Source organism: Panulirus ornatus, chromosome 10 (genome assembly GCF_036320965.1).
Source record: "Panulirus ornatus isolate Po-2019 chromosome 10, ASM3632096v1, whole genome shotgun sequence".
Taxonomy (NCBI): domain Eukaryota; kingdom Metazoa; phylum Arthropoda; class Malacostraca; order Decapoda; family Palinuridae; genus Panulirus; species Panulirus ornatus.
In genome coordinates, this window is record NC_092233.1 from 5,858,806 (window position 1) to 5,872,500 (window position 13,695).

Below are 13,695 nucleotides of genomic sequence, written 5' to 3' on the forward strand. Positions count from 1 at the left end.
GTCATGTGTAATGAACCGAAACCACAGCATATATATATATATATATATATGGATATGAATGTGCTGAGAGAGGCAGCGGGTGGGATGTCTGATCATTACCTGGTGTAGGCGAGAGTAAAGAGTGGTAGAAGCCTTAGGGAAACAGGAAATGGTATGGGTGAGAAGAGGGTGGTGACAGTGAGCGAGTCTAGAAAAAGAGACCTGTGTGGAGAAATACCAAAAGAGATTGAATCTCGAATGGCAAAAGGTGCGAGCAAACGAAGCGAGGGGAGTGGGCAAGGAATGGGAGGTATTTGGGGAAATAATGCTCACATCTGAGAGAGAAGTGTGTGGTATGTGGCGTGGGAGGTGGTCGTGCAAAAATATAAAGGTAGTGAGTGGTGGGATGAGGAAGTTAAGGTGCTAGTGAAAGAGAGAAGAGAGATATATATAAGAGCGATCCTTGAGAGGAAGGAGAGCTAGTGTTTGGGAAATGTGCAAGAAAAAGCTTAGCACGAGGTCAAGAGGAAGGTGCAGGGGCTGAAAAAGAGAGCAAATTAAACTTGAGGTTAGAGAGTATCAGCAAACTTCAGAGAGTATAAGAAAATGTTTTGGAAGGAGATGCATTGTGTGAGAAAAGCAAGATTACAAATGGGAAAGTGGTAACAGCAGATGAGGTGAAGAGGAGATAGAGATAGAATGGGTATTTTGCAGGACTGTTGAATGTATTCACATGACATATGTTGGTTGTTTTGGACGTGGAGTTCTTACAAGCATGAGCATCATGACAAGTGTTTTGGAGAGGATAAAGTGCAGCAAAGCGGCCGAAGTGGATGGAATTACAGTAGAATTTTTTAAGAAACGTGATGATTGTGTTGTTGATCGGTTAAATAGGATTTTCCAATATGTCCATGGATCATAGCGGGATGCATGAGGATTGCCGGATTGCCTGTATAACAGCAGTGTATAAAGGCATGGGGAGCAAAAGTGGACGTTCGAATTAGAAATATACAAGTCTGTTGAATGCACCTGGTAAGTTGTATAGTAGAGTGGTGACTGACGTGTGGATCAGGTGTTTTACTTTGAAGAATATTTGCGGGAAATACTTAGGAGTAACAGAAGGGTTTGTGTATGGCATTGATGGATCCGGAGAAAGCATATGATACGGTTGACGGAGATGCTTTGAGGATGGTGCAGCGAATAGATCGGAGGAAGGCTATTAGAAGCAGAGGAGTATCTATAAAAAGGAGTAAGGCGTATGTTCGTAGGGTGAGCGGATCCAGGCGAAGGTGGGTTTAAGGCAGGGGTGTGCGATTTCAACATGTTTGTTTCAGCTGTTTAAGGATGCTGTGTGAGGGGGGTGAAAGTGAAGGTTTTCGAAAGAGGAGCTATCACACTCAGACAAATACGCTAACACATAATGCATACAAACATACTTATACAACGCAAATACACGTAGCCCATAAATACACCCATACCTGCAAATACGTATACACACATTCATACGTATATAGCATTATATGCACACACACACACACACACACACACACACACACATTATATGATGTGAGGCATTCGTCCTACACTTTCCAGCTGATTGATCCAAGTGAACTAAGTATTCCATTTACAAAATACGACGTCACAGAAACTTTATATTGCCAATTATAAGCACAGTTCGGATCAACTCCTCCTTGTACAATGATTGGATGTATGAATAACTTAACTTTGGTGAACAGTCTTCGCCATGACCTTACGAAAACAAGTAAACAAATCAGTGAACAGAAATTTAGCATTTTAGTCTCTGACACACACACAAAAAAAAGAAATTGCATAAATAATGTTGTTTTGTTCTGACAAAGGTTAATATCATCATATTAGGACCTGTACAAACAACCACGATATACAATAGCCACACCCAGGCCACATCTCCAGGGCTGGCCCTAGTCCAGGTCACACCTCCAGACCTCAGCAAAACATGACAAAACCCGTCATCCCCTCGACGCATCAACACAAACCACGCCCCCGACACAAACCACGCCCCTGACACAAACCACGCCCCATCGCTACTGTTACCACGCCCCATCGTAACTGTTACCACGCCCACTGGAGTGGCACCAACATAATCTTTATTTCCACACCGTGCATCATCATCATCATCATCATCATCATCATCCACCTCCTCACCAAACCACGTCCCCTCCCTATCCTCGTCTCCGTGCACTGGCTACCCCGCCTCCTGCAAGCGTAGCTACATCTGGGGTGTGTTGTGATGGAAGGGCACGTTCACGGCAGCGTCACGAACCACGATAACTGTTGGTGACGCGCCTGGATATAACCAGCTTCAGAAACACCTGTGAACATACGAAATGTACATCCTCTTTCGTTTATGTCCGCTCTCTACCTGTTCTGCATAAAGCACTGTATATACATATACATATATATGGAGGCAAAATAATGAAATAATGTATCGATACAGATGAGAGGATACAGTGGAAGATAACGCAAGGTACAGAGAAGAGAGAGATGTGTCTAAGGCAGCGAGCTCTTATGGGTGAGAGACTGAGGGGAAAGAGAGACTTCTTATCTCTGGAGAGATAAGAGATTACAAGACGGATCTGGGGAGGGTAGGAGACTGGGGTCGGGGGGTTGGGGGAGGGGAAGAATACAGTGGGATTCCAATGAGGCTATAGGGAGCGCGTGTGGGGATGAACAGCCTAGCCAGACCGCCAGATGAGACCTGGGAGATGAACAGCTGGTAATGTTGCGGCGTAAGGAATTGACCATGAAATTGGATATGAATTCATCCAAGATATCAAATGAGTCATTAAGTCACGAATGTTATCTGTGGGTCTGGTAATACAACTGGTCAAGGAAATGAACCTATTCAAGAATTACCTTAGTAGACGATATGTTCGTAATGTACAAAAAAGATCAATAGCGAAGATGTCTTTCTGGTTCTGAAAACTGATATCTTCGTAACCATTTTAAAGTCAATGTATTGGGTACGTTTCTTATCATATGTATCCGTAAACATAAAGTTGCACATGTAGATCAATCTCAAATCATTTCATCTCCGTAACTCTTATCATTCTCGGTGACCTGGGTTCGATACCCGGACGTACAGAGATGAAACTTGGGTTAGTTTTCTTATCCAGAATATCTGCTCAGAACTGAAGATTATATAATATATATATATGTTACAACAATATTCCCTAGTCTTTGTGTTGTGGATATTTAAGAATATTCAACAGAATCTGAATTGAAATAAGCGATATTTCTTTTTTCTTATCTTATCTTATCTTTATAAATCGGAATATATACGCTTGTCTGTTGTCACTGCTTATAGAAAAAAAATATTCGCCATTTCAAATTCACTGTAATACAGTGAAAGTCATCTACCTTCCTATGAGTTTTATAAGTCTTATTACCGTAATATAACTTTGCCCCTCTTATCGTTTAGGTAAAAGATCATATTATGTTTCCTTAAATACTTGCATACCTGTTTCTTATATAAAGATAATCCTCTTACATCCCGCTAAAGCTGCACCTATACGCTATTCAATGGATACTATTCACTGTCTTAGAATTTCATCTCTTCTTCTTTTCTAAAACTCAAATACGTCTTATCCAACTTCATTCATGTCTTTCCCAGTACTACTACTCACGTACTGCGTCCTGACCTCATCTCTGTCCTCAGAAGAATGATCGATTCTGACCTATGTTCAAATGAACGCGAGTCTTCATATTGACCTCCTCTTGTGTACTATCTACTCAGCCCTTAATTACTGTCAATGGGTAGTTAGGCTTCCTCTATCTACTAGCGGGCGAGTCTTGAGTATACTAGGTTCTGCCTCCAGCATATCCTCAACTGCCCTTGAGGACGACCTCCAGCACATCTTCAACTGCCCTTGAGGACGACCTCCAGCACATCCTCAACTGCCCTTGAGGACGACCTCCGGCACATCTTCAACTGCCCTTGAGGATGACAAGTTCTACCAGTGCCTTTGAACGGCGCCTCAAATGCCTCTCTCTCTCTCTCTCTCTCTCTCTCTCTCTCTCTCTCTCTCTCTCTCTCTCTCTCTCTCTCTCTCTCTCTCTCTTGCCCAGGACTCCAACGATGAATGCCCCTCCGCTGGACTGAGGTTTAATTTCCCTTACACAGAAAATCGCAGGCGTTATGACTGAATGAATTATCAAACGATGAATCTATAAACGAAATTCAAACCCAGAGACACGATCGAAACGCCACAAACGTCCTAGACGACCAATCTCCGTTCATTTTTCCGTGACGTTATCAACAGAACGTCATTCATAAACGTTCAGACGTCCATCTTATACTGAAAATACAGATACTATCATTTATATCAAGAATGAAGACACCATAATGATTGTTAAGACCTTCATAAGCAGATAATCTCTACATGTTACATTCAATTACACTCGTACATGCCTTATCAGCTGCAGTTCCATGAGAAATAAGCGTATCATCAGTATAACGTTATCTTATATGAAAATATAAGGTCTGCAGAATTTAGAGTCAGACGTAATTCCTGCGAAAGAGTTGCCATGATCTACGACGCAGTTACCCCATGAAAAACTGAAAAAGAAAATGTTCACTATATTCTTGTTATAAAGGAAAATGAAATTTCTTTGCGCTATTGGGAGGACTTAAACACTTGGCTAACAGAAATACAAAACACGATTTTCATCATGGAGCTTTCCGGGATAAGACAGATTAAGAATAAGGACACAGGCGGTACTCATGTATGTATATGACCTTTAATCTGTAGCTTCACGATAGCGCAAGGAGTACCAGCAAAGCCAAGAGAACGCTTGTGAACTTTGGCTGAACACTCAGACATACTGATATACGTAATGTATCGTAATGGATCTAAATGTATACTTTCAGAAACTTAGGCATCCTCAAATAGTTTGTTTGAACGTCCTGCACGATGAAAGGGTGTATATAAACTGCCAGTACATATCATTTATATCATTACCATTGGTGGATGAGGTGATTTATGATAATATGAACAAAATTACAAACTGATATATGTATATTCAGTAGAACACCTACGTTCTCTTCATGTCAACCCTAGCATTAAACTCCCTTACGCCACCTTATGACAGTGTCAATGGTGTATAACACCTCGAGCGTGTGTACAAGCAGTGACCAGGTGTTCATTTATTCATCTTACAGCATTTATTCAACTTATAGCATTTACTGAACACTCCCGAGGGTCTTAATCTTGTTAAGTATGTGGTTGAAGACGCACTGAAATCACCGTAGCAACTCCCCCTCCATTGTGCACAGCTTAATCGCATTTCTCAAACCTGTTTAACACAAGGGAGTTTTCTCTTTACGTATCTGGCCAAAGAAAATGGAAATAAGAGTGGTATGACATCTCTAATTTTCCTTGGCAAGGAAGTATCTTTAAAATATACTACTTTATTACTGACATTGCTCTGCAGGAATACATTCTGTCTGCTTCTGGATCGAAGCTCCGTTCGCTACTTGGGAATAACATGTTACCACACTTCTGTTCCACAAAACAAACAGGGAAAATAATTACCTACAACTCTTATGGTATCTGAGGGTCTTACAACCGATAAAAGCATCAATATACTCGAGTACAATCCCTCATCACTACCGTCGTCTTGAGCGATGAGCTTATACTGACATCTAGGAACAGTAAATATGACTAGAAATAGTTATTCACGGAAGTCACTGACTAAACGAATTCTTTACTTTATTACAATTCATCATATAAATCGTGAAAAATGTGGGGGGAGAGAGATTGTTATCTGGGAGGAGGAAATTGGAATGTCTTAACATCGTCATATGGTTGCGAGGCGTGGGCTATAGATAGGGTTGTGAGGGAGGAGGGTGAATGTGTTGGAAATGAGATGTTTCAGGACAATATGTGGTGTGAGGTGGTTTGATCGAGTGAGTAATGAAAGGGTAAGATAGATGTGTGGTAATAAAAAGAGTGTGGTTGAGAATGCAGAAGAGGGTGTATTGAAATAGTTTGGTCACATGGAGAGAATGATTGACAAAAAGGATGTATGTGTCAGAGGTTGAGGGAACAAGGAGAAAGGAGAGACTAATTTGGAGAGAGTTTTCAGCGATCGTGGCATTCGTGCAGTTGAATCACCTACGACTAATACCTGGCCTCTTTCATCAACACTGCTGACACACTCATTCACCTGCTCCCCAAAAACTTATCTCTTATGATCTTTCTTCTCATGGCCACGTGCATCTCTGGTCATCCACTTTCAGTTTTACCCATATCAGTCTAGTATTTAGTCTATCACACACACACACTCCCAAAACTCCTGCATCAGGAGTAGTGCTACTCCTTCCTTCGCTCTTGTCCTCTCACCAACCCCTGACTTTACTCCCAAGACTTTGCCAAACCATTCTTTACATTTGAGCTTTGTTTCACTCAGAGCCAGAACATCCAGGTTTCTTCCCTCAAACATACTACCTGTCTCTCCTCTCTTCTCATCTTGGATACATGAACACACAGACACTCCAATCTGAGCCTTCGAGGAGGATGAGCACTCCCCACTTGAAACCTTCTTCTACTCCATCTTTTAGAAGCTGAAATACAAGAAGGGAAAACCGTTCCATATATATATATATATATATATATATATATATATATATATATATATATATATATATATATATATATATATATTTTATATATATATATACATACTCTAATTTGTGAGGAGAAATACAAGCACATCCACGCACATAATTTAATAAGGCAAACTCTGTACATATTTGTTCGGGAATTTCTTCAAATTCTGAACCAGTTCCTTGGTAAATGATACAAATATATCATTTGCATATCGTAAATAAAATGAATTCAATTTTTAGCAACGTGGCCTCGGGGTGAGAGATGTCATTTGTCTTTTTAAAGTCTTACTCTACTGCTCTAAAAGTCTTTGGCTGGCGAATATTCCTGAAAGTCTTTGGCTGGCGAATATTCCTGAAAGTCTTTGGCTGGCGAATATTCCTGAAAGTCTTTGGCTGGCGAATATTCCTGGCAGCTCACGGCCAATTGTGTCTTTCTACAAATATCCTCTCCTCAAGGGCGAGTCCACTAGGCAAATGAGATACATTTCAAGCTTCTAGTGATTCGACGAAGCAAATACGATACGTAATGAGGAATATCAACTTGGGAGAATATGATCATTAACTTAAACCTGTATTCAATATGAAGAGGAAAATGTTTTGAGAAAATGCATTTACAACACACACACACACACACACACACTCGTTAGGCTCTGCCCCCCCCAACATACACAATATATTTACACAAACTGCTCGTAATTCCCATGACCTCTGGCCACTGACGTCTGTCCTAGGAGAAACAACCTTATGGGGAACAGGATGTAGACACCAACCACCCAGACTGGAATTATACTCGACACGACCAGGATGGTCGTAATACTCGACCTGACCAAGATGGTCGTAATATCCGACCCGACCAGGATGGTCGTAATATCCGACCCAACCAGGATGGTCGTAATACCCGACCCGACTAGGATGGTCGTAATACCCGACCCGACCAGGATGGTCGTAATACTCGACCCGACCAGAGTGGTAGTAATACTCGACCCGACCTGGAGTGTTCAAAGCAATGCCTGGGACTGGATGCGGCATTGAAACCATCATGTTTTCCTATCCTTCATTACCTGGAAGAGAATGTCAACTACCCTTACGTATATTCCAGACCATCATAACTACCCTTACGTATATTCCAGACCATCATAACTACCCTTACGTATATTCCAGACCATCATAACTACCCTTACAACAATCTGGATGATGCGTTTCTTCACCTGTAACTCCTTCTTGTATAGCGTTACGATGTCACCGCCTCCAGTAGCGTCATCTGACCACACACCCTCGTAAACCTTCTCACTACTCACTACACCTCTTCCTTCGGTTACTTTTCCTTTTTTGGGTTTTCCAAAGGAAGATTACTACCATCTCCTGGTCGTTACCTCAGCCTTAGCTGAGCGCCTACCAGAGGTTATTGTTGTGGTAGCGGAGGCACGTAACTACTCCTCCTCCTCCTCTTCCCTTCATAGACCAACATCTCCTCCACCACACCACAGTTTCTACCACACTCCGTCTTGCGGAAGTTTCAGGCGAGGGACCTAACCGCATCTGGCCTGAAAACAAATCTCCGTTTCCTTCGGCTTGCTGTGAGCTCTCAGTTGTGCACGAAATCATGAGTAATATGTCGTGTGTAAGACCAAAATACTCTCTAAGAGACACAAGCGATGTATATCAGTTACCACCCACTTTTGATGTTCTGAAGGTATAACGCTGCATAACGAACACTTGTGGTTGATCGCCTGTTTCGCTTCGTACTAAATCAAACTGGAAATTTTCATCCTTTTGGAAACATGTATTGATGCAGCGTAGTTTCAGAATCGATCGTTCCACCCCTCTTCAACTATCGTTCTATAGCTTAGATTTTTTTTTTTCTTACTGTGTCCAGAATCTTTGAACATCTTATTTCTCATGCCATTAACTAACCTGAATCTTACAAGCTTTTCCCATGATCTGCTGTAATGTTTTCGTAAGGCAAGATTTACATGTATGACCCATTCGTATGTTACTAATAATGTCTTGGTCTTACTGTGTGTCAGACATGAGGGAATCCTGTGTTATATTCCTTTCATATTTCGAGAGCTTTTGAGATAGCGTGGCACCGTGGTATTACCTCAATGTTCCCCCTTCATATTCAATTTCCTCTCTGGCCAATCTGTTCCCCCTTGATAGCCAAATGCATCAACCTCTCCCTCACCACCTAAACCATAACGGGCGTTTATCCATCAGTGTTTCTGTCTTATCTCAAAGACTATCATATTTTTTTTTTCTTTCCATCAGCGTCTTCCTTTCTTTAACAGATACCTGAATGCAGTCATAGGCTGATGACTTACACCTCTGTATTCCACAACTTCATTCAAGTCTGCTGCTTCACCATCTCAGCATTTCGTTTCGTCTCGAAACAAAATACATTTTCCAAAACGATTTTGAAGGGATGTGAAGGTTTTAAATCTCAATACCCAATCTACTGCTATATCTTTTTCTCAGAAAACTCTCACAAAACTTTCTCATCCTCATATGACACAGACGGCTACGTTTGCCTCCAAGAAACTGGAAGTGTTGTCCAGGTGCTGATGATTCTTGTCTTCCGAACGGTTTCTTCTACTGTGCAAACGCCTTATTCATCCTGGTACACAGTGTTGCTCTTCCATGTGAGGCAGCTCAAACCTTACGTACGTACCGACAGACACGGCCGTGTCAAAGTCAAACCGACTCATCAACAATTCACTGAATCAAACCTCAAAAATTGGTTTACTTTCCCCCGCACTTCCGTGTCGGCTCTCTTTCTCTCCTCTACAGCTATTACTTCCGTATCTCCTCCCGAGAAGTCTCCATCATTAACAAGACTACGACGGTAAGTAATACTGGCAATCTATCGCGTCACGTAATCATGTGTGGTCGCTGGAAACTCGAGGTTGCGGTAGTTATGCTCTTTGTTTCTTTCCTTACATCGCTCAGTCTTGGAACTCTTTTACCATCTCCCGTTCCTCGTGGCACCTCTCATCTGTTTCTTTTTCGAGAAATACAGATCTAAACATTCTTTTAAAGAAGTCTTTGATGCTTCTTGTGTTTCTTCGTCTCTTAACTTCTTAGGGCTGGGCCTGAGTGAGGTCTTCTATGCGTGACTGTCCTTCGATATATATTGGAATGAGAAAAATAAGGTCTGCAATGATGGTGTCCTTGTGAGTAGATCTTTACAGTGACGTCCCTTTGACAGATAATGGTGCACACCCAGCAAGGGACATACTCGTACTGGAAACTCTAACCTCTTATCATATAACGCCAGTCCTCCCTGGGTTTCCAGAGGCCACCAGGCGGCTAAATTGTACATTATCAGTGATGGTATGAGAAGGCGTTATCGGGTGGACGACACTGCTGCCCCCATGTGAACCAAGAAGGGGTTCTACATCACTGTTAACTACCGGAACGCATTGTACGAACGCTGTTGTAGATGGGACACATGATATATTCTGCCCTTAGGTCATAAGTTTATCTACTGTATAAAGGTGTATGATGCAAGATATCGAAGTCGTATCAACGGACGAAAACGTAAACATCCAACAGACAAGCAACAGGAACCGTGGCATTAACGGTTGGCGCCAGGATCGCACCAGTTAAATAGTGTTGGATTCTTCAGCCGGAATTACTTTTCTCCCGGAACAACAGCATTTAAACATGAAGTCGATAATAGTGTTTTTACTTCTCATGGTCAAGTAATTGTGCTCGCTCTCCCTCTGTCTCTGTCTGTCTGTCTGTCTGTCTGTCTGTCTGTCTCTCTCTCTCTCTCTCTCTCTCTCTCTCTCTCTCTCTCTCTCTCTCTCTCTCTCTCTCTCTCTCTCTCTCTCTCTCTCTATTCACACTCAGTCTTAAGCTTATGTTCCTTAAGAAGAGTAAAGGGCGAAGCTGAAATAGAACTTCTGTCCTTATCTACCTTTTAAGCTTAGATTATCTCTTTGATCTGCATTAAAACTCAAATTATGTTTACTTAAGCTTGCTGTTCAGTTATGAGCTTTATGAATTATTCTATATAATATTTAGCTTCTATGATAAGGCTGCTAAAGTTCATTAGTTTATGTATCTTTGTCCTGTTAAGTTAATCAGTTACAGCAAAATAACTTTCTGTAACCATCCAGCAGCCAATCATCTCATGTGTTGATAACATATTCCCGGGTCTGAGAAGCCAATCTCGCGAGAGCCGATCAGACGACTTGAATCTATTTAGCTTAGAAAAGAGAAGATTAAGAGGCGATCTAATGCCACAAAATCATCAAAGGTTTTGATGGTTTGATCCATCAAGCGATCTAAGACTTGATTCGTCTGATTTCCCTCGTAGTAATGAATACAAACTCGTACGCAACTATTTTACCTCGAATGAGGCGAAGTACTTTTTCTTCAACAGGATTGTTAAGATATGGAATGATTTACCGATGAATAGAGTGGTTCAGAGCAGTAGGATAGATACGTTTAAGAACAGACTTGATAAATACATCGCTTCGAGTCTACAAATTATATATTTTGCGCTTCCATAATCACTTGAAAAATGCAGGTTATCCTCCCTGAATGATCCATCTGTCTTTTAACTTCTACCACACTATTGTGTGAGTCTTTGATGTCGTCCATTACCCTAAACAGCCTCGAAGGAACCCGATGGTCTGCTACAGTTTAAAACCCTCTGCATGTCCTTGTGTACGAGATGACAAGGTGCCATGTCACCTCGTCTCATGTCTCTATATACGAACCAGTCGCGTCATCTATTTACAAGCCAATGATACCAGTGGCGTCTAAGCCCATCGCTTCATGTGTTCAGAGAAGAGAATGACGCTTGCGTCGGTCGCCTGGTGGGTGTGTGTGGGGAAAGAGGAGGAGGCGGAGGCGGAGGAGGAGGAGGGAGACTCCCGACTTCGAAGTAACACAGACCATGAAACACCGTCGAGGAAATAACGTTCTCGAACTGGACGCGACACTCGAGTTTGAAGGCTTCCGTTTCTCGCGTCCTTTTCCTTCGTGTTATATGCTTCTCTCTGTGGGCGGCCAAGCGGGAGGAGGCAAGGTAGGAGGTGGGTAGGTCGGAGGGAAGGAAGCGAAGCAAAGAAGCTTTTGGGTTACCGCTGGTGGTGTCACACTTGGCGAGCTAGGCGATGACATTTCTCCAAGGCCGGAAAGACTCTCGCTGATGTGTCCACTTCGCTGTCGGTTCTGTTCTAGACTTGGGATAAGTCAGCGTGGACGATCCTCCGACTCGTCTAGTGGCTGGAGATGGACCGTATGTTAGAAGAAGCTTTCAAAGTGAGTGGAGCAAAATTCTAGATATAAGGGAATTTATGGTTCTTAGAATAATTCTAGAGCTTTTCCCGATGTCTAGAATTTATGAAACGCACCTCAAACCAACAAGTTCCCTCGATGTTGTATTTGTAAAAGTCCTTTTTTTTAGGATGGTGTCTGAAGACGGCGAAGAGATTGATTTGACTCCACGGAAACGGACATGATCAATGCCTTCTGACTCATCCTGTCATTTCAGCAATCTGTGTTGCTCTGCCACACTATGAGGGTCGGGTCTCAATGTTCACCGCTACCTGCGTCTTCATCACGTATGAAGCCAGAGGCGTTTTCACTGGCGTAAGAATACGAAGGTTCAGTCTTAGGTAAAGACAATTGAATAGACGGTGACCAGACTCCCTCTCGCTTCTCTTTCCTCTGCGTCAGTCAAGAGAACAATTCTTAGACCAGGGGTTCAAAGACAGTACGAAAAGTGACCACCCGCTCTGAAAGGAAAACGAGAGTCGTGGCCTTCAACGCGCGCAGCACCGATCATCGTCATATCAAATGGTGTTCGATCTTGAAGAGGTTTTTATCCAGGTAGTGTTGTGTAGTCTTGTGTTGGAGGTACCGATACTTACTGCCTATTCAACTCAAGTCTCCTTGTGAGCCGTCCAGGTGAGAAATATATCCTGGCTAATAGAGGTATATATATTTCCCCTGGGAGTGATGTATGTGTGTGTGTGTGTTGGTGAGACTTAGGGGCGAAAATCTCATTCTACCTCTACAGTCCTTTGTCCTCTATGCAGTCTTTTTTAGAATTCTTAATAGAGTACTGCGAGGGCTGGAAAGCTTTCAGCTTTTTAATAGCTGTATTCTATAGTAGCAATGTGTCTAGTTATCGACGCGAGACCACACACACACACACACGCACGCACACACACACACACACACACACACACATATATATATATATATATATATATATATATATATATATATATATATATATATATATATATATATACGAATAAAGTGCATATGAACGCGCACCTTCATAGAACATACAAACCTCCAACAGCCAGGATCGAACCCGGGACCCCTGTGCCACAGGCGGGAATGCTACCTCTTAACAGAGAATCTGATGATCTATCCATGTGTCTTTATGCTTCAAGTCCAAGTGAACTTTTCATCCCTTCATCCTTTTTTTCCCTGGCGGAAAAGGGGACGACCTTTTGAGCCAAAATGGAGCTTGGGTAATGCAAGCAAGAATGATCTCCATGATAAGGTCTGATAAGGTCTGATGTACCGGGTGAGGGTCAAGGTCACAGTGACTATAGACCCAACTTGATGTAAGACCATCCAGGACGCAGGGGAAAAGGCGTCAGACGCGCATGGGGACGTATTGAGTCTGTCATGTATTTTGTTATATCTTTAACCTCCTTTTGATCTACAGTACGCAAGGGTAGTAACTTTTTCACATCATATAACGTAAAAGACGTTACGAGTTTACGAATCTTCTTCATATTTCCGCCACAGTAGCTTCTTCAATATTCTTCATCAGTCGTGCCCACCATCTGATGATGAGCACAGCTACGTAAGGGTCAAAGATACAAGACCACATACTACGTCTCCAACAGGCTATGGAGTACGACTTCATTTTTTAATATGCTTGCGAACTTTACAGTGAGAATAGCTTGCTTTCCCCGAACGTTCTTGTCAAAACCGACGGTGAACAAGAGTCAAAAACAAAACACCATCGATTTTGGACGCCGACCTAACGCCATTAGCCAGGGCGCTGAGAGATAAGGCCAATTTTCTAT